This window comes from Jatropha curcas, chromosome 1 (genome assembly GCF_041381405.1).
Source record: "Jatropha curcas cultivar XTBG-Jc1 chromosome 1, XTBG_Jcur_1.0, whole genome shotgun sequence".
Taxonomy (NCBI): domain Eukaryota; kingdom Viridiplantae; phylum Streptophyta; class Magnoliopsida; order Malpighiales; family Euphorbiaceae; genus Jatropha; species Jatropha curcas.
In genome coordinates this window covers 7,173,136-7,192,555 of record NC_143151.1, presented here as the reverse complement: position 1 = coordinate 7,192,555, position 19,420 = coordinate 7,173,136, and the positions used below count along the sequence as shown (strand labels likewise).

Genomic DNA, 19,420 nt, shown 5'->3' with positions numbered 1-19,420 from the left:
CTTTTGACTCTATTTCAGAGTTTCTTGCTTGGCACGGGCATGCTGCCTGGCACTGTCTGGGGCGTGCCAAGCTCTGAAGGTCTAGAACTCTCAGCATGGGCGTGCGCGCTGGCATGGGTAAGGCCATGCACTCTCCTGGAAGTCTGGTTGATAGCGCGCACGGCCGTGCGGGATGGCACGGGCTGAGGCGTGCTTCAGCTGCACGAGCGAAATCTCTAACTCCAGTGCGCGCACGGACGTGCTCCTTGGCACGGCTTGGAGCATGCACATCTCTGGAAGTCTGAGGCAATTGAGGCACGGGCGTGCGACTCAGCATGGGCTGGGGCGTGCGCGCCTCTGGCTTTTGGCTTGTTTTGCCTTGTACTAGGCACGGCCGTGCTCCTTAGCACGGGCTAGGGCGTGCCAATTGTGTTTTGCCTTGTTTTTGTTCTTTTCTTTGCAAAATCCTACAATTTTCTTCCCAATCAAGTGAGTTGTGTTTCAAGGAAGCTTTTAATTAAAAACATACAAATATTATATAAAAACTAATTTATATAAATTAAAAGTACTAGAAATCTTAGGGAAAATTACAATAAAAACACTATAAAAATTCCCCAAACTTAAACTATTGCTTGTCCTCAAGCAATAAAATTTCCTTGAAGTAGTATGGAATAATTATTTCACGAATTTAATAAATATCCAAATTATTAACATAAGAATAAATTGTATATATTTCCTATGTTAGTTATTTCTAGCCAGATTTAATAGAACATATTCTTTTTATTAAACATGAGTAAAGAACATTTTTGTCTCCTTCTTTAGAATAGTAAGTACTTAGGACAAATTTAGCTTACATGTAATATTTCTCATCTCAAGGTATTTTTAGGTAACCTATTTTTATCAACTAAATTGGTTGCATTTTATGCTCCATGCCACGTCTCATCTTTTGCCTCTTTTGTGGTTGCATTTTATGCTCCACACCACTTATATATTTATAAATATGTATAGGAATGTAAGCGATAAGTAGTTGCATTTTATGCTCCATACTACTTCATTTAGAACGGATTTCCGTCATTCCTTCAATCTTTCTTTTTCTCTCATAATACCTTCATCCTTTATTGATTTAAAACATACATGTAACATGGCTTTCGTGTCCCTTGTCTTTCTATACAAGTTTAGGATTCAAAAAATTTTTCTAAACAAATGGTTAAATCAAAGAAGTATGTTTAAAAATATAAATTTGGTTAAAAACAATTAACTTTGGAAACACTATTTAATTTATTCAAAGGTTAATGAAATTAAGATAAATTTTAAATGTTGGTCATAATTATTCCATACTTATTTTATTAAAACAAAAACTTTGTTTAGATAAAAATGGCTTCCCCCAACTTAATGGAGCACATTGTCCTCAATGAGCTAGATGCAATTCCCCAAACTTATGAAATGTTTATTAAAGAATAAGGAGTGGAGAAAAGTACCATTGTTGTTGTGAGACAATGCGACGAGCATCCAAGCTATGATGGAAGAAACACACGAAAATATAACCACAATATTGAATTTGAAAAACAATTAAAAATCCAAATATGCAACTGTAAGTAATTGACAACCGAAATATTTAAACAAAACCAAAATATTCAATAAACAGAAATATAAGAGATGAGAACTAAATAAAGGAAGGAACATCAGGCCTCTGGTGGATGAGGTGGAGGTGGCTGCAGTAAGTGAAGAATAGTCTGAAGCTGACCCTGCATAGTGTCAATGCGAGAATCGATGCTGCCCTGTGTGATCTCAAGTGACTGGAATTGATTAGTGATCATGGACTCCATGCCAGTGACCCAAGTGTCGAACATATCCATGCGAGAAAACATACGTGCAAACAGCTCATCATTTAACACAGTGGAAGTGCCCTAGAATGAAGGTCCAGCTCCGGAGGTACCTGCACCAGAAGTAAAACCAGGGAAAGGAGGTGGCTGATCCTCCTCAATGTCAGCTGCTGCAGGTAAGTCAGCATCAGTAGTTTCTGCTGGTGCACCTATTACTCGGTAGGAATCTCCAAATTTTTCCACAATCCTCATGTGAATCATAAGATCAATATCTAATTTAGTCCCTCTACCACCTCCTAGGCTTTCATAAATGGGTCGAGCCGAATTCCATGCCCTTAGATAGGTAGCAATGCGTGTAATAAAGCAACCTATCATAATGGCTCCCTTATCGGCCCTTGCGACTCGGGCCCATTTTTGGCACAACCAGTATCCAACATTAAGCAATACTCCATTATTAATAGCCCATAAAAAGTAAAGCTCGCTCCGGCTCACAACTCCTTCACTCTCATTTCTTCTGAAAATTGTATGAACTAAAAATTTATGGATGTATCTTAAAGCGGGACTTTGTAATTTTGATGCTTTAGATGCTCTAGCATTATAAGTGCTGCTATCTGCCAACTGACTCCACCTACGACGATCCATATTATCTGCAGGGACTTGGTTAACCGCATTTTCGGTGGGAAAACCAAAAATGTGGCTAACTTCATCAATGGATAGTTCATAATTTCTTCCAAGGAGTCTAAACTTAATTTTATTCCTAAAAATGTCAGCTGGAAATTTAATTGATGCAGAAAGTGAACTTAAAAATTCTAAGTTGAGGGGAGGATACACAGGGCCTTTCATTTCGATAAAGGATCCCCACCCCACACGTTTCAATGGTTCAACCACGGCATCCTTAAGCCCAACAATCGATAAAGCATCAATATCAATAAACTTATTTGGTAAAATGGGGCGTAATAGAAGTTTATTGTACCTCTCCAACTGGTCGTCGGAGCCCATATCAAAGGGAGGAAGCAGTGGAAGATCTTGTGGTGGAGCCGCGTCTAGATGCTACAGATGAAAAAGGCCTGCTGCGTTTGTACCTGGGAGGCATGATGGTGAAAAATATTGAAGAAAATCAGATAGAAATGCAAGAAAATGAGAGAAAACGAGAGAATTTGAGAGAAGGAGGCTGCTGGCGGCTAGGGCGTGTTGTTTTAAATGAAACAACGCTAGGGCGTGTTGTTTAAATAAGGTAGCGCGCACGGCCGTGCACTTCAGCACGATCTCGACCGTGCAGTTCTCTGGAAGTCTAATCTCAAGAGGGCACGGGCGTGCTGCATGACACGGCCTGGGGCGTGCACCTCTCTAGAAGTCTAGCGCAAGCGGGCACGGGCGTGCTGCATGACACGGCCTGGGGCGTGCACCTCTCTAGAAGTCCAGCGCAAACGGGAACGGGCGTGCGTGTTGGCACGGTCTAGGGCGTGCGCGCTCTTCTCCTGCAGGGCCAACTTAACTTACCTAGCACGAGCGTGCGGCGCGGCATGCCTGAGGGCGTGCAAGCCCCTAGAAGTCCTGATGCATGCGGGCACGGGCGTGCGTGTTGGCACGGTCCAAGGCATGCGCACTTCTTTCCTACATATTGAAAGTCACTGACCTTGCACGGGCGTGCCAATTACTTTGCCTTTGGGCGTGCTATGTGGCACGGGCGTGCCTCAGGGCACGGTTTAGGGCGTGCTACCCTCTGCTTCTCCCTTTTCAATTTTTCTTTGAAATATGATCATGCTAAGTGGTAGATTATTCCTATAATTTGAATAAAACAAACAAACAACAAGCAAATAAAACAATTAAAATGACAATGGGTTCTCTCCCATAAGCACTTTTGTTTAACGTCGTTAAGTTCGACGTACCGAACCTGACTCAATCTTAATCAACATTGATAGCGGTTTTAACAGGATCAAAATTTCCACCTTGGTAAACCTTTAGACGGTGAGCATTAACCTTGAAACTTCAGTCACCGTCCATAATCTCAACTGCTCCATGCGGGAAAATTTCTTTAATCGTGAATGGGTCGGACCATCTTGAGCGTAGTTTTCCTGGAAAGAGGCGGAGTCTAGAGTTGTAGAGTAGAACTTGTTGGCCTACCTTTAGATTCCGGAGAATGATACGCTTATCATGCCACTGTTTTGTGCGTTCTTTATAGATTTTGGCATTTTCATAAGCGTGGAGCCTTATTTCATCCATCATGTTCAATTGAAGCAACCTCTTTTGACCGACTTCCTTAGCATCAAAGTTAAGGAATTGGATCGCCCAATATGCCTTGTGTTCCAGCTCGACAGGGAGGTGACAAGCCTTACCGTATATCATTCAATATGGTGACATGCCAATTGGCATCTTGAATGCAGTTCTATAGGCCCAAAGAGCATCATCGAGCTTCTTGGACCAGTCCTTTCTTGATTGGCCAACAATTATCTCTAAGATTTTCTTGATTTCCCGGTTGGTGACTTCTACTTGTCCGCTCGTTTGAGGGTGATATGGAGTACCTACACGGTGAGTAACACCATATCTGGAAAGTAGAGAATCAAGGTACTTGTTACAAAAGTGTTTACCTCCATCTGTGATTATCGCTCTCGGAGTGCCATGTCGTGTGAAAATATATTTCTTGATGAAGCTCATCACACTTTTGGCATCATTATTGGGAAGGGCAATAGCTTCTGCCCATTTTGACACGTAATCTGCTGCCACTAGGATGTATTGGTTTGAGTAAGATGGTGGAAAAGGTCCCATGAAGTCCAGACCCCAAACATCGAAGATTTTGACTTCAAGAATGCTATGCAAAGGCATCTCATGTCTCTTCGAAATGTTACCCAACCTTTGACAGCGATCACAAAGACGAACATAGTTAAAAGCATCTTTAAATAGATTAGGCCAATACAAACCGCTTTCCAGCACACGTGCTGCTGTCTTGTTTGCTCCAAAATGTCCTCCACATTCCATTAAATGACAGAATTTAAGGACACTTTCCATTTCACTTTCCGGTATACACCGCTGGATTATCTGATCACTACAATATTTGAACGAAAAGGGCTCCTCCCAATAGTAGTATTTGATATCATGAAAAAATCTTTTCTTTTGTTGATAAGAAAAATTGGGAGGAGTGATTTTGCAAACAAGATAGTTAACTATATCAGCATACCAGGGGGTTTGAGTTTTTACCATTAGCAAAAGTTGCTCATGGGGGAAGCTTTCATTGATTTGTAGCTCGGTTGAATCCTCTTCCCCTAACTCTAATCTGGAAAGGTGGTCAGCCACAAGGTTCTCGGTTCCCTTTTTGTCTCAAATTTCCAGATCAAATTCCTGCAATAAGAGAACCCAACGAATTAGTCTCGGTTTTGCATCTTTCTTTTCTAGCAAATATTTGATGGCAGAGTGGTCTGTTTAGACTATTGTTTTGGCTCCAATTAAATAGGCCCTGAATTTGTCAAAAGCAAAAACAATAGCTAATAATTCTTTTTCAGTAGTTGCATAATTTAATTGTGCATCGTTCAAGGTGCGACTAGCATAATAGATGACATGCAACTTCTTGTCCTTTCGTTGCCCAAGGACGGCTCCAACAGCATGATCACTAGCATCACACATAAGTTCAAGAGGAAGAGTCCAATCTGGTGTAGTGATGATAGGTGCTGAGATCAACTCCTTCTTTAATCTGTTAAAAGCATCTAAACACTCTTTGTCAAAATTGAAAGGAACATCTTTAACTAATAAATTACAAAGAGGTTTTGTGATTTTTGAGAAGTCCTTGATAAACCTTCTGTAGAACCCTGCATGACCAAGAAAACTCCTTATCCCTTTCACTGAGTTAAGAGGAGGAAGTTTTTCAATTACCTCGATTTTTGCTTTGTCTACCTCAATTCCTTATTGAGAGATCTTGTGCCCTAAGACAAAACCTTCACTGACCATAAAGTGACATTTTTCCCAATTCAACACAAGGTTAGTATCTTCACAACGTTGCATTACTAAAGATAAATTATGAAGACATGCATCGAAGGAAGAACCGAACACAGAAAAATCGTCCATAAATATTTCAATGGATTTCTCAACCATATCAGAAAATATGGACATCATGCATCTTTGGAAGGTTGCAGGAGCATTGCATAGTCCAAAAGGCATTCTCCTATAGGCAAAAGTGCCATAAGGACAAGTGAAGGTGGTATTCTCTTGATCTTCAGGAGCAATAGGTATTTGAAAGTATCCTGAATAGCCATCCAAGAAACAATAGAAGGGAACCTGCAAGTCTTTCAAGCATTTGATCAATGAAAGGCAAAGGGAAGTGGTCCTTACGTGTTGCTTTGTTCAATTTTCTATAATCAATGCACACACGCCAACCTGTGACTGTTCTAGTGGGAATTAATTCATTGTTTTCATTAAAGATAATAGTCATACCTCCCTTCTTTGGCACAACTTGAACAGGACTTACCCAACTACTATCGGAGATTGGATAGATAATACCGGCGTCCAGAAGTTTTATAATTTCAGCCTTCACTACCTCCTTCATGTTTGGATTCAATCGTCTTTGATGCTCGATTGAAGGCTTGTAGTTGTCCTCCATTAGGATCTTATGCATGCATATACTTGGGCTTATCCCTTGTAGATCAGAAATCGACCACCCTATTGCTCTTTTGTGCTTCCGAAGAACCTACAACAACCCTTCCTCTTGATCAAGCGTTAAGTGAGAGGAAATAATAACAGGAAAAGAGTTGTTCTCACCTAGAAATGCATGCTTCAAATGAGGAGGGAGCTGCTTCAGCAGTTGTTTGGGTGGTGTATCTTCTTTTTCTTTTTCTTCTTCTTCTGTATTATTACTATTATTATCTACGCTATATAAAGTTTTTATTTACACATGTATCTATTACATCTATTCTAAAGCAATCATCGCAGTCCATAGGTAGTTTACAAGATTTTAACACATCGAAAACAACCTCTTCTTTACCTACTCTCAATGTCATTTTTCCATCATGTACATCAATTAGAGCTCTTGCGGTTGCAAGAAAAGGTCTTCCAAGGATCAATGATCCTTCTCTTCCTTCATCAATGTCAAGGATGACAAAATCAACTGGAAAAATGAATTTCCCTACCTTGACTACTACGTCCTCTACAATTCCTTTGGGGTATTTGATCGATCGATCGGCCAATTGTAGAGACATCCTTGTTGGCTTGAGCTCCCCCATACCTTGCATTTTAAAAACTTCATAAGACATCAGATTTATGCTAGCTCCTAAGTCAGCCAAAGCCTTTTCAAAATTTAAATTGCCAATATTGCAAGGAATAGAAAAACTCCCTGGATCTTTAAGCTTTGGTGGCAATTTATTTTGAATGATTGCACTGCATTCCTCAGTCAGTTTTACCATGCCTTGATCATCAATCTTTCTTTTCTTGCTCAAGATTTCTTTTAAGAATTTTGCATAAGTGGGCATTTGAGCAAGAGCTTCAGCAAAAGGAATGTTTATTTGAAGCTTTTTGAAGACGTCCAGAAATTTCATGAAGCTTTGATCATCTTGCGTCTTTTTCAATCTTTGCGGGAATGGAATGGGTGGAACATAGGATTTTACCTCTTCCTTCTCCACTAGATCGATGATAGGTGCCTTTTTCTCCTCTTCCTTTTCTTTCTCTTTCCTGGGTTTTTCCTCCAACTCTCTACCACTCCTCAAGGTGATGGCTTGTACCTGCTCTTTAGGATTTTTCTCCGTGTTACTAGGTAACGTACCTTGAGGTCTAGCTGCCATCATGTTTGCAAATTGTCCCATTTGAATCTCCAGATTTCTTACCGCAGCTTGTTGGATTTTATTGTGTTCTCTTGTTTCGTTCATGAAATCCATGTGCCATTTTGAGAGGGCAGTAAGGAGATCATCATGAGACTTCTTCTCAAGGGGCAAGAAACCTGGTGGTGCATTTAAAATATTGTTAGAATTACCATATAAAAGATTCGGATGATTTCTCAACCTGTTATCATAAGGATTCGAATATGGGTAATTCCTCCTCTGTTGGTTCATCACATAGTTCACTTGCTCCAAAGTTTGTGGATTTGCAGAATCTAACATGCATTCTCCAACTCCATGCGGTTCGTTACATCTGTCACAAGTTTGCAAGATGGAGTTCACAGATTTAGTGGTTAGCAAATCTAACTTTCTTACCATGTTGTCAACCTTTGCATTTAGTGCTGTGATGGCATCAATTTCATAGATCCCTGTAGTTTTCCTTCTGTCAGAACTGCTTTGATAATGGCTATTGCTTGCCATTTCCTCTATTAAATTGTATGCCTCGTCGATCTCTTTTCTTTCAAAAGATCCTCCTGTAGTTGCATCCAAAGTAATTTTAATATTAGGTGACAACGAATTATAGAAAGTTTGGACTTGTAACCATTTGGGCAAACTATGGTGAGGACATTTTCTCAACAAATCTTTAAATCTCTCCCAAGCCTCATACAAGCTTTCTTGATTATGATGAACAAAAGTCATGATCTCATTTCTTAGTTTTGTTGTTTTAGAAGATGGAAAGAATTTAGCCAAAAATTTCTAGGCTAACTCTTCCCAAGTTGTAAAACTTCCAGCGGGACAAGATTGTAACCATGATCGTGCTTTGTCCCTTAGAGTGAAAGGAAAGAGTCTTAATCTAATGGCATCTTCAGAAACACCATTTGTTTAAAAGTATCACAAATTTCCAGGAAATTAGTGATGTGAGCATTAGGATCTTCACAGGAGTCCCCCATATTGAATAAAAGTGGAAAGTAATTGAATAATTGCTGGTTTAATTTCAAAATTATTAGCTTCCACTCTTGGTCTAGTGATGTTGGAGGTTGCCCCATTAAGAGAAGGTGTTGTGTAATCTCGCAATGCTCGAACATTAGGTTCTTGTCTGATTTGAGGATTCACAACAAGAGGTATGTTTGGAGGAAGAGGATTAATTTCGTCCATGTTTATTCGTTGTTCGGATCTATTTTCTCTTGCTCTTCTTGCTGTGTTATTTCTTCTGCAGGTTTTCTCAACTTCTGGATCAAAGATCAGAGGTTCTGTTCTTCTAGATCTTCTTTGCATAAAAACCTGAGATGTTCTATAAAAAAAACAAAATGAATAAAAACAAATGAACAAATGTCTAAATTAACAACAAGATAATTCGTATTGATATTGGTTTTGCCAATCCCCGGCAATGGCGCCAAAAACTTGACAGCTTATTTCGCAAGTGTACAAATTCGCTGTAAGTAATATAGAGTGAGTAGAGTATCGTATCCACAGGGATTGTATACCAAATACCAAAATTATGTTATCTTGTTATTATTTAAACAATGATTGAGAGAATTGTTGTATAAGTGTAAAATAAACAAGAGTCAAGTAAATAAAAGTTGATTGAAAGAAATCAAGGAAGTAAGACTACTAGGGGTTTTGATTTCACTTAATTCTATCCAATTTATTTCATTAGTTCATTAATCAATTTAATTATTCAATTAGGGGAAACAACTCTGAATTCACTAACAAGCTCTTCCGATGTATTGCTAGCTATTTTAATTCCATTTAATTACCTATTTTCCAATGGCATAATCAAATATGAATTAAATCATTAAGTCATGTAGTTGTTTAAGAATTTACAATTTAAGGTTTGATAAATCATAAAAAACCCCCCATGTGTCAAACCATATAGCTTCCGCATCAAGTTGTTATTCTCACGTGTTTTATTAACATTTTCTTATCAAAGATCCTTCTTCCGATAGTGATAATTGAAATAAATCAATCTAAAGGAAAATTCTACCTAGAAGCATTAAGATCACTAATAAACCATAACTTGAATAAGGAAAAATAAATCTAATTGCATAAATTGGAAAAGAGATTAAGCTACATCAAACCCCCTAGTATAAGAGTTTAGTTACACTTAGTACTTAAATAAAACTCAACAATACTTGATAAATAATTCATGATCAATAAAGATAATGAAAGAAATAAACAAGATTAAGAGTTAGAAATAAGAACTAGAGAGGGATTGCTTGGAAGGCTTCCTTGAACTTTGCACAACTCTTGAATAAAAAATAAACTAAGTTATGGAATAAGGGATGGGAGAAAAGATGTAGAGTATGGGATTGATGGATGCCTTTAATGAATAAAGTCCAACTTTGTGAGGTGGAAAAGCTCTAAATCAAGCCATAAATTGCTCTCAATTATAGCTGCCCATGTGCCTGTGTTTGAAGCTTGACTGGCATGTGAAGAAAGTATCCAAAGTGGGCTATGAAAATGGCAGGGATTAGTTGGCAACTTTTGACTCTATTTCAGAGTTTCTTGCTTGGCACGGGCGTGCTACCTGGCACGGTCTGGGGCGTGCCAGGCTCTGAAGGTCTAAAACTCTCAGCACGGGCGTGCACGCTAGCACGGGTAAGGCCATGCACTCTCCTGAAAGTCTGGTTAATAGCGCGCACGGCCGTGCGGGATGGCATGGGTTGAGGCGTGCTTTAGCTGCACGGGTGAAATCTCTAACTCTAGTGCGCGCATGGGCGTGCTCCTTGGCACGGCTTGGAGCGTGCATCTCTCTGGAAGTCTGAGGCAATTGAGGCACGGGCGTGCGACTCAGCATGGGCTGGGGCGTGCGCGCCTCTGGCTTTTGGCTTGTTTCGCCTTGTACTAGGCACGGCCGTGCTCCTTAGCACAGGCTAGGGCGTGCCAATTGTGTTTTGCCTTGTTTTTGTTCTTTTCTTTGCAAAATCCTATAATTTTTCTTCCCAATCAAGTGAGTTGTGTTTCAAGGAAGCTTTTAATTAAAAACATACAAATATTATATAAAAACTAATTTATATAAATTAAAAGTACTAGAAATCTTAGTGAAAATGACAATAAAAACACTATAAAAATCAACACTATCACAACACATAATCGAATTACAAATAACAGGAGTGAGGAGAACTGGTGGCTGTAGAACCATCCTTGTCCACAAAGGAACCTAAGATTGAGATCTTGTTTCAATTGCTAACTATGGAATAGTTCCTTGAGCTAATCCCCAATTAGTCCTCTCTAAATCAGAATTTCACTAGCTTTTGCTTCTTTTTTTCTCCCCCCTTCATACTCTGCAGCCCCCTTCTTTTATAGTGTAGAGAATCAACTAAGATCGTGTGTATCAACTTTTGAATAGATTGTTGACCTATTGTCGTGTTTTTAATTTCCAAACTGAGTAGAATATACGGCCAACGCACCGACTGTGACAATTCGGAACGTGCCTTCCTAATGCTACATTCACGGTCCGTCAAACAGGCGGTCAGGATCCTCACAGTCGGGTGACTGGCCATAGTTTTGCCTCTGTTTGGTGTATAAGCATGTCCATACATCGGGTGTAGATAAGTCTTTTCTTGTACACATACAGTGAGTTCATTTTAATAATGGTAAAGAAAAGCCCTACTCGGCGGCAACAGCTTCTGATCTACCTTCAACATTTTGACCAAGTTAAAAACTCTATCTCTATTAATTCTAGCTTTCGATAATATAGTTTTATAATAGTTTTATAATATCTCTATTGTTTTTTTTTTTTTCTTCTAAATTCAACTAATTAAACAACTAATGTGCTTTTTTTTTCGTTTTAAGTGAAACAACTAATTAAACAATTATTTTTACAAAACACTTTTAATTTTGGATCTGTTCAGTAATACTAGATGTTTTAGTAACTGTTAGCAGTTTTATGAGCTCTGTAGCTATTTTAATAGGTGTTAGTTGTTAGATATTAGCTGTTAGCTATTTATATAACTGTTTAGAGTAAAAGTGTTCGGTAAAAATAGTTGTTTGATTAGTTGTTGAATTTAAAATGATAAAAAGAGATATTTAAATATTGAGTTAGAATTTTAACTTATAACTATAATAGTGAACTCATTATAAAAGAAAATGTCAATTTATAGTGTATAGTCCAATTATATAAATTGAAATATTATCATTTCTAAAATGATAATACAATTTCCTCACATATTCCTCTGTTAATTCATTATTAAATTATTTTGTTTAAATTTTTGTGTAAAATAATATAATTTTTTAACTTAATTAATTGTAGACTTACAATATCATAGCAAAAGACTTCAAACTAATGTTAATGTTAAGATACATTAATTATGGATAATATAAATGAATTAAGGATAAGGATAATATAGGTTAATTATAGACATAATTGTCAAAAAAATTTTAATAAAAAAATGGAAACGCTAAAACATTAGATGGATTAACGTTTTAATAAACGCTATCTTATTCGCTAACAACTATTTTATATTCTACTTTACTGAATTATATAATTTACAAAATCTGTGTTTTGACACAATCAAAACTCTAAACTCTCCCTCAAACATTATTTCCAAACAAAGCATTTAACACTATATAAACAGCTAAAAGCTTATAGTTACCGGCTAAAATCTAACAGTTAACAATTATTAAAATAGCTAATATTGTCTAACTATACCCAAATTAATGGAAGCCCAAAATTGGATAACAGGAAATGTATTTTAGTCCTAGGTGAATTTCACTTGCAAGATCCTAGAGTTGGAAATTTGGAGTTACTCATATTTTAAATGGTTTTATCTTAATACTTTTTCTTTTTCCAATATAAAATTTTACTCAATAAATAGTATGTTTAGGATATAATTGTATAGTTAGTAAAAGTTGGGGGGCTAATTAAAGTTATTACTGGACTTGATTGCACTATTTTTTATTATCAATTATATTGAACAGCCATTTTGGTATACGCTTACAATTTGTATCTGATGTGGCTATTTTATTGCTGATGTGTAGTCTGAGTTGTACGCCATGTCAGTCTAGCTGAGTTGTCACTCATTTAGAATTCAAAAAAAAAAAAAAAAAAAAATTCCTTCTCTCTTATTTTTCTCTCTCTATGTTGATCTCTCTCTCTCTTCTTTCCTTTCTTTCGTATTCTCTTTTGTCAGACACTAAGTAAAAACCCAAGAAACTAATTTAGTTAAGATCAAATGATACCAGGTTTTAAATGTAATGTAAACATAAATTCAATTCACTTTTCTTTTTTCATTTTTTAAAATAAAATTTATATTTCTCTTATTTCTCTTCTTCAAAAAAAAAAAATCAAAAAATTCCATATAATTTTCTTATTTCAAAAGAAAACAAAAAGAAACGCAAGAAAAAGAAATAAAAGAAAAAGTTAATGATAAAAAAAATGAATAAAATGAAGGAATGAGATAAATTTCAATCAAATATACTTAATTATGAAAAATTTATTAGTTCAAACCCTAATTGATAAAAATAAATGAAGTTAAAAACTTTCACACTGTAAACTTAAAATTACTATTTTTTTTTTTTTATAATGGGCATTACACATTAATTATGCTTATTATATATTCATTTTTTATACTTTTTAAATATTTTTTAAGATATAATATTAAAGCATAATGTTTTATTTATATTAAAATAAATACAGTTGGTTAACTTGTAATATTACTTCTTATGCACTTAATTTATTTTTATATAATGAAAGTGGTCTCAAAATAAACTTCAATCACATCCCTAAACCTAATTTAGATTCTTGTAACCCTAATAGGTGTCCAAAAAGAAAATCAAGTCATTACTCAATCTCCAACCCCTGCCCTCAACCCCAAATCAATATTAAAAAAGAAATGAGAAGATAATCAGAATTGATAATATAATCACTTTGACTGTAGTAGCAGTATTACTTACTCAGTATATTAAAGAAAATAATATTTGGAAATACACACAACTTCTTGAATCTCCAAAAAGTACCCAATATAGAAATATATAGTTCTAGTTTTTTCTCACTTTTATAAATATTATTTTCTTTCAAGTCAAACTAATTTAAAATATAAGAGAAAAAATATTAAAAAATTAAAAAAATTTTATCATCAATAGGTAATCTATTGTTTTCAAAAAAGATGTAAATCTCTTATGAAATTAAAATGATAATAGTTAAAACTTAATTCAGTAACAAAAAAGAAAAAAGAAAAAAGAAAATTATTATTAAGAATAAAACTCTCTCACAAACTCAACATATAGTAAGAAACAAATTATATTAAAAACTTACCAATTTGAATTTCAAAAAGTAATTTTTTTTTTTCAATTGGAAAGACTATAATTTAATTAAATTTAATGTTGATGAACAAAAAAAAAAAAGATTAACTCCAAGTCAATAAATAAAAATTATAAAACAAACCATGCTAAGATCTAATATTGGTCAGTTGATGAGTTTATTTAAGTATTTGATTTCTTTAAGTTGCAAATTTAAAATAAATAAATAAGTTAATTAATTAACAATAATAAATTATATAAAAGAAAAGTTCTATCCTTTTCAAATAAACCTCAATTTTTCCTACAACCATACAAAAAAAATATACTTTTTTCTTTTTTATCTCTCTCCTAAATAAAATATTATATATATTCTATTTAAAAATTTATTTTTTAAAATATATCAAATCAAATCATACAAACATAAAAAAATACAAAAAATATACTTTTTCTTTTATATCTATCTTCTAAATAAAATATTTTAAATTTTAATCAAAATAAAATTAAATATTTAAAGAATAAAATATAAAAATTTCAAATGTCTCATTATCACATATATTTATTAAAAAATAAATTTAAAAAATATAAAACTTAAAATTTTTAAATTCTTAGTTATTTATATGTTGATTAATAAAAAAATATTACATAAAAGAAATGTTTTTGTCACTACCCTAAACCATGGGTTGGACCGGCACTAGGGTCCTAGTAAGCTTAAAGTACCCGAGGCTCGTAGTAAATCTAATTCACATAAATCTAGTCCTTTAAATCAGTTTTAGGAACAATAAACCCATAACGTGACATTATTAATATCAATTCATATATTTGGCCTAACTTCCACATTTCAAATAATTCATAGCTCGAGCCTACAACTTTTTATGATATCATTAACGTCATCTATAAAATGAGCAAACTGATCCATTCGTACTTTTAGAGAGTCAATTAAAAAATTCACAAGTTTGTTGAACAACACATTAATAACTTTTACATAATAATATTCATGAGCCCCTAACTACGGAGCTCAATATAAAGATGGACACATTTTTATATACAATACTATAGTTTTAGATATTGTCAAAAACTAAAAATTTCTATTGTAACTCTGCGGAGAAAGAAGCAGAGCATATTCGAACCAGCAAGATGTCTACCTTCTGGAAAAAATTTATAAAAGGGATTCGTTTCACAAACTCATTGAATAATAATAAATAATGCATAGCTCATACAATCACACATGATACTTTCCACATTTATATAATGAACACACCTTCAGTCAAGCACATGTCAAAACATCAGCACCCATAAGTAATATCACCTTCAAATAATCACATCAAATGGAGATTGGTCAGTGGCATCACAAATCCCTCGACAAGCCGTCCTTACACATGGCATGTCCTCTCATATGTGTGCACTAGGGAGCCGATCCCCCGTACATGGCCAACTGGTCTATTCCTCACTTGACCAATCCTCATATTGTTTTTCTATTCTCTCTTTCTTTTTCTTTTCCAGCAGGAGGCCACCATGTGGTTTTGTCATATCATTCACATCATATTTCATTAGATGTACATGGGGCGCCAATCTCCCATACATGGCCAATGGTCTAGATCATTCTCACAATCCCATGGTGACCACTTCATCCCAATTTCACTTATAAACAAGGCACATTATAGCCACAACAAAAGTAATCCAATCAACTCATATAATATAATAAATCATATAAGAGATCAATATGCACATATAAATTTAATCATAGTGTACATAATTATATAACAATCGTATAGTTAAAATATTATATTTATAAGATAGACAATGACATTAATAATTATATTTTAATAATATCTTATTAATATGTGAAAATAAGAGCTGTATATTAAATATATTTATATATTTATCCGTTTTACTTATTTTATTTAAAATCCACCCTATTATACGTTTTTCTTATTTTATCTAACATCCACTCTATATATATTAAAGTTCTCAATTTATTTACATGGCAGTAATTATATTGCTTTAACTTATTAAAAATCCTTATTTCATTCTTAATCCTGAATCACTTTAATCAAAACTATTTTAATCTAATAACCGCAACTTCTAAACTTGAAATTATAAATTGAATTTTAATAAGTCTTAAATTATACGGATTAAAATTGGATTTCGAATTCAAGTTGAGCATCAAGAATCCATGCTCTCTCTTGGGACCTCGTCGGCTGATCGCCGAACTGCCACCGTCACTGCCGCCTGCGGTGGCTGAAAAGTCGTGGATCCCAGAATCGATCATTTGGCTCGGATTTCACTCAGGAGTCCAATTTTGGTGTTAGTTGGGCGAGATCAGCCTTCTAATCAGCCGGAATGGGCTCGACAAGAGCCTAGTGCCGCTACCATCGTCGCCGTCGATCAGAAAAGGAAACTACAAGTCGCCTGTGTTACAGCACTCGCCGGAGTCGGGAGCCAGGAGGAGACGCGACCTGAGCAGAGGCGAGCGGCGGCTGGAATCGCAAGGACTGGAGGTGCTTCTGTGTCGCTGCCGAGGAGAGACCGCAGTCGCCTACCCGCTGTGTTCACCAGAGACGAGAACCGAGAGAAAAGGAAAGAGGAACTGGTGACGCGATGATGAGAAGAGGTCGGCAGAGGGATGGAGGCTGCTGGTTCAATGCCGGCCGGTGGAGATGATGGCTAGAAAAATCGATAGAGAGAGAGAGAGAGATTGGTGCCGCTGAAATGAAAGAGAAGAAAGAAAAAAAAAAAAAAGGGCTTCTCTACCAATATCTAGGTATTCCGATTGGATTTGAACTGATTTGGTCCAACTCGGTGGTTTAGCCTGGTTTCATCTGATTTACAGATTTTCTTCTGGCTTGAAGATTCCAATTGATTTACGGATTCGATTTAGCAACAATAAAACATTTCATTTTAAATATCATTGTATAATCCCATTGATTGAAATTAAAAATTAAAATTTTAAATGAAAATCTATGAAATTTTATTTTCCGGTTATTTCAGTTTTATCCCCCCTAAATATATTCTCAATTTTCATACAACCATAAAAAAATATATAGGTTTTTTCCCTTTTTATCTCTCTCCTAAATAAATTATTATGTATATTAAATTTGAAAATTTATTTTTTGTAGAAAACATATAAAATTAAATCATTCAAACATAAAGAAAAAAAGAATGTGAAAAAAATATATACTTTTTTCTTTTTTTATCTATATTCTAAATAAAATATTTCAAATTATAATCAAAATAAATTAAATATTTAAAAAATAAAATATAAAAATTATCAAATGTCTTATTATCACACATATATATATATATATTAAAAATAAATTTAAGATAAAATTTAAAAATTTAAAACTCTTAATTATTTATATGTTGAATAATAAAAAATATTACATAAAATAAATGTTCAATCCTTTTCAAATAAACCCTCAATTTTTCCTTCAAGCATAAAAAAAGAATATAATTTTTTCTTTTCTATCTATTTCTTAAATAAAATATGATTTATATTCTATTTAAAAATTTATTTTTAGAATATATATCTAACAAATTATAAACATAAGAAAAAAGAATATATTTTTTCTCTTTTTATCTCTCTCCAAAATAAAATATTTTAAATTATACTCAAAATAAAATAAAAATATTTAAAAAATAAAATATAAAAATTTTCAAATATCTTATTATCATATATAGTTATTAAAAGATAAATTTAGAAAAAAGATAACTTTTAAAATTCTTAATTATCTATATGTATTTATTTAAAAAATATTTTTTATAAATTACATCTATTAACTATGTAATTTTCCAATTGATTATAACTAAGGCTATTTTAAAATATTATAAATTTTATTAAGAACGATATCAGTAATCTCATTATTTTCCCTTCATTCTCACATTTATATATAGTATAAATATAGATCGGTGATAACTAGATATATTGAAAGACTACCAAGTCTTTGTGTACAATTTTTATTGACTGACTTCTCTAGGTAAGTCTATTTCACTTGTAATTACGCAGTTGTGCTTTCCGTGAATTCTTGTAATCATACCCTAATTGTAGATATATAATTCCTGTAAATATGCTCTTGATATTTTTAATTCTAATAAAAAATTTTTTTGTTGCTGATAAAAAAAATTTGTAAATATGTAACTCAAGTAAAAGTTCTTTTCCTCTATATTGAATATATACATATTGCAAACGATATGAGGTGTAGTTGATATTTTCAATTTTTAAAATTTGTTCTTCTTATGCTTATACCTACATTTTTCTTCGTTTATTATAGATTCTATGTAATCTTCAGTAGACTAGAATTTTTCAAATTGAAAACCAAGTGTATTTAGCTTTGATTATAAATCTAATTGTGAGGATTATCAAGCAACCCTCTTTTGATTGAGATTAATATTTTTATTGAGTTTTACATGCTCTGTAAAATAGAAGAGTTGGAGGTTTACTAGAACCTTACAAAATCTAGTAGGAAAAGCTTAGGTCTAGGTTAGAGATATATTCGTTATATTATTAATTCCTTCTCTTTACCCTCTTTCTCAGTTTCTGCCCTCAACCGCTCCTCCTCGTATGCTGCACGAAGTATAAATATTAATTTCTAGGAAGCTATTAGTATTATCATGTATCCTAAAACCACAAAAAAAAAAAAAAAAAAAGAAAAGTCAACTATTTTCATCTTTCAATACAAAGAGATCATGGAGAACATAAACTGCCCAACTGAGTGAGACAAATCTTACTACTTTCTCTCTTCTCCACCAGCTTTAATTACAAAATTGCAACCACTAAGGATTAAATAAGACAACCCCTTAATTGGTGATTTGAAAATAATAATAATAATAATAATAAAAAGTAGATGTAACCTAAATATGCACACCAGTATTTGCTCAAATCAAGTCCTAAAATTTCATAGAATAACACAACTTATTTCAAATTTCTAACATACCTTTCTTAAGACTGACATTCTCTACTTGAATCTTATCAATTTGTTCATTAAGAATCCGCACAGCTTGTTTCAGATGCTTTCGCCCAGCTTCTAACTTCATACATTTCTCTTTCCAATGTTAAAACCCAAAAATTATAATCACATAAAATATAGGAATCTAAAAAAAAAAAAAAAAAAAAGAAAACCATACAGACAGAAACAATGCAAAGAACTGAAAAGTTAAATTATCAAATTCATACAACATACCACAGTGCAGCAGGGATTCGCTGGTGGGTTCTTTACTGAAACGTCAGCTGCCATTTCTACAGCCACAAACAAATAAACAAACAAACAGAGCAAACAAACATTTAGGATTTTAAACTTCAAGCAAACAAAATCAATCAAAAATCTTAATTAAAAATCAAAATCAAGAAAGAATTGTTGGGATTAATGCTCTGATACCACTTGTTGGATATAAGTGCAGTAATAAATTTCAAGATTGATTAATAATTTATAACACCAAAAATAATAATGGGAAAGACAACCAAAATAATACTAACACAAAATACCAAATATAATTGTATTAATAAGAAGTAAACATTCACAAAGCTTAAGGAAAAAATTACTTACTTGGCTTTTGCTTGGTGTTTGCTTGGTTCTTACAAATAAGGTG

General features: G+C 33.9%; 1 non-coding gene across 1 annotated transcript; it reads left to right on the top strand.

Moving 5' to 3' along the window:
* The first annotated feature begins 8,207 nt into the window (after positions 1-8,207).
* LOC149498909 (small nucleolar RNA R71) lies at positions 8,208-8,314 on the top strand. Its single transcript, XR_016319163.1, has one exon. It is a non-coding gene; the product is annotated as a small nucleolar RNA R71 (small nucleolar RNA).
* The last annotated feature ends 11,106 nt before the right edge of the window (positions 8,315-19,420 follow it).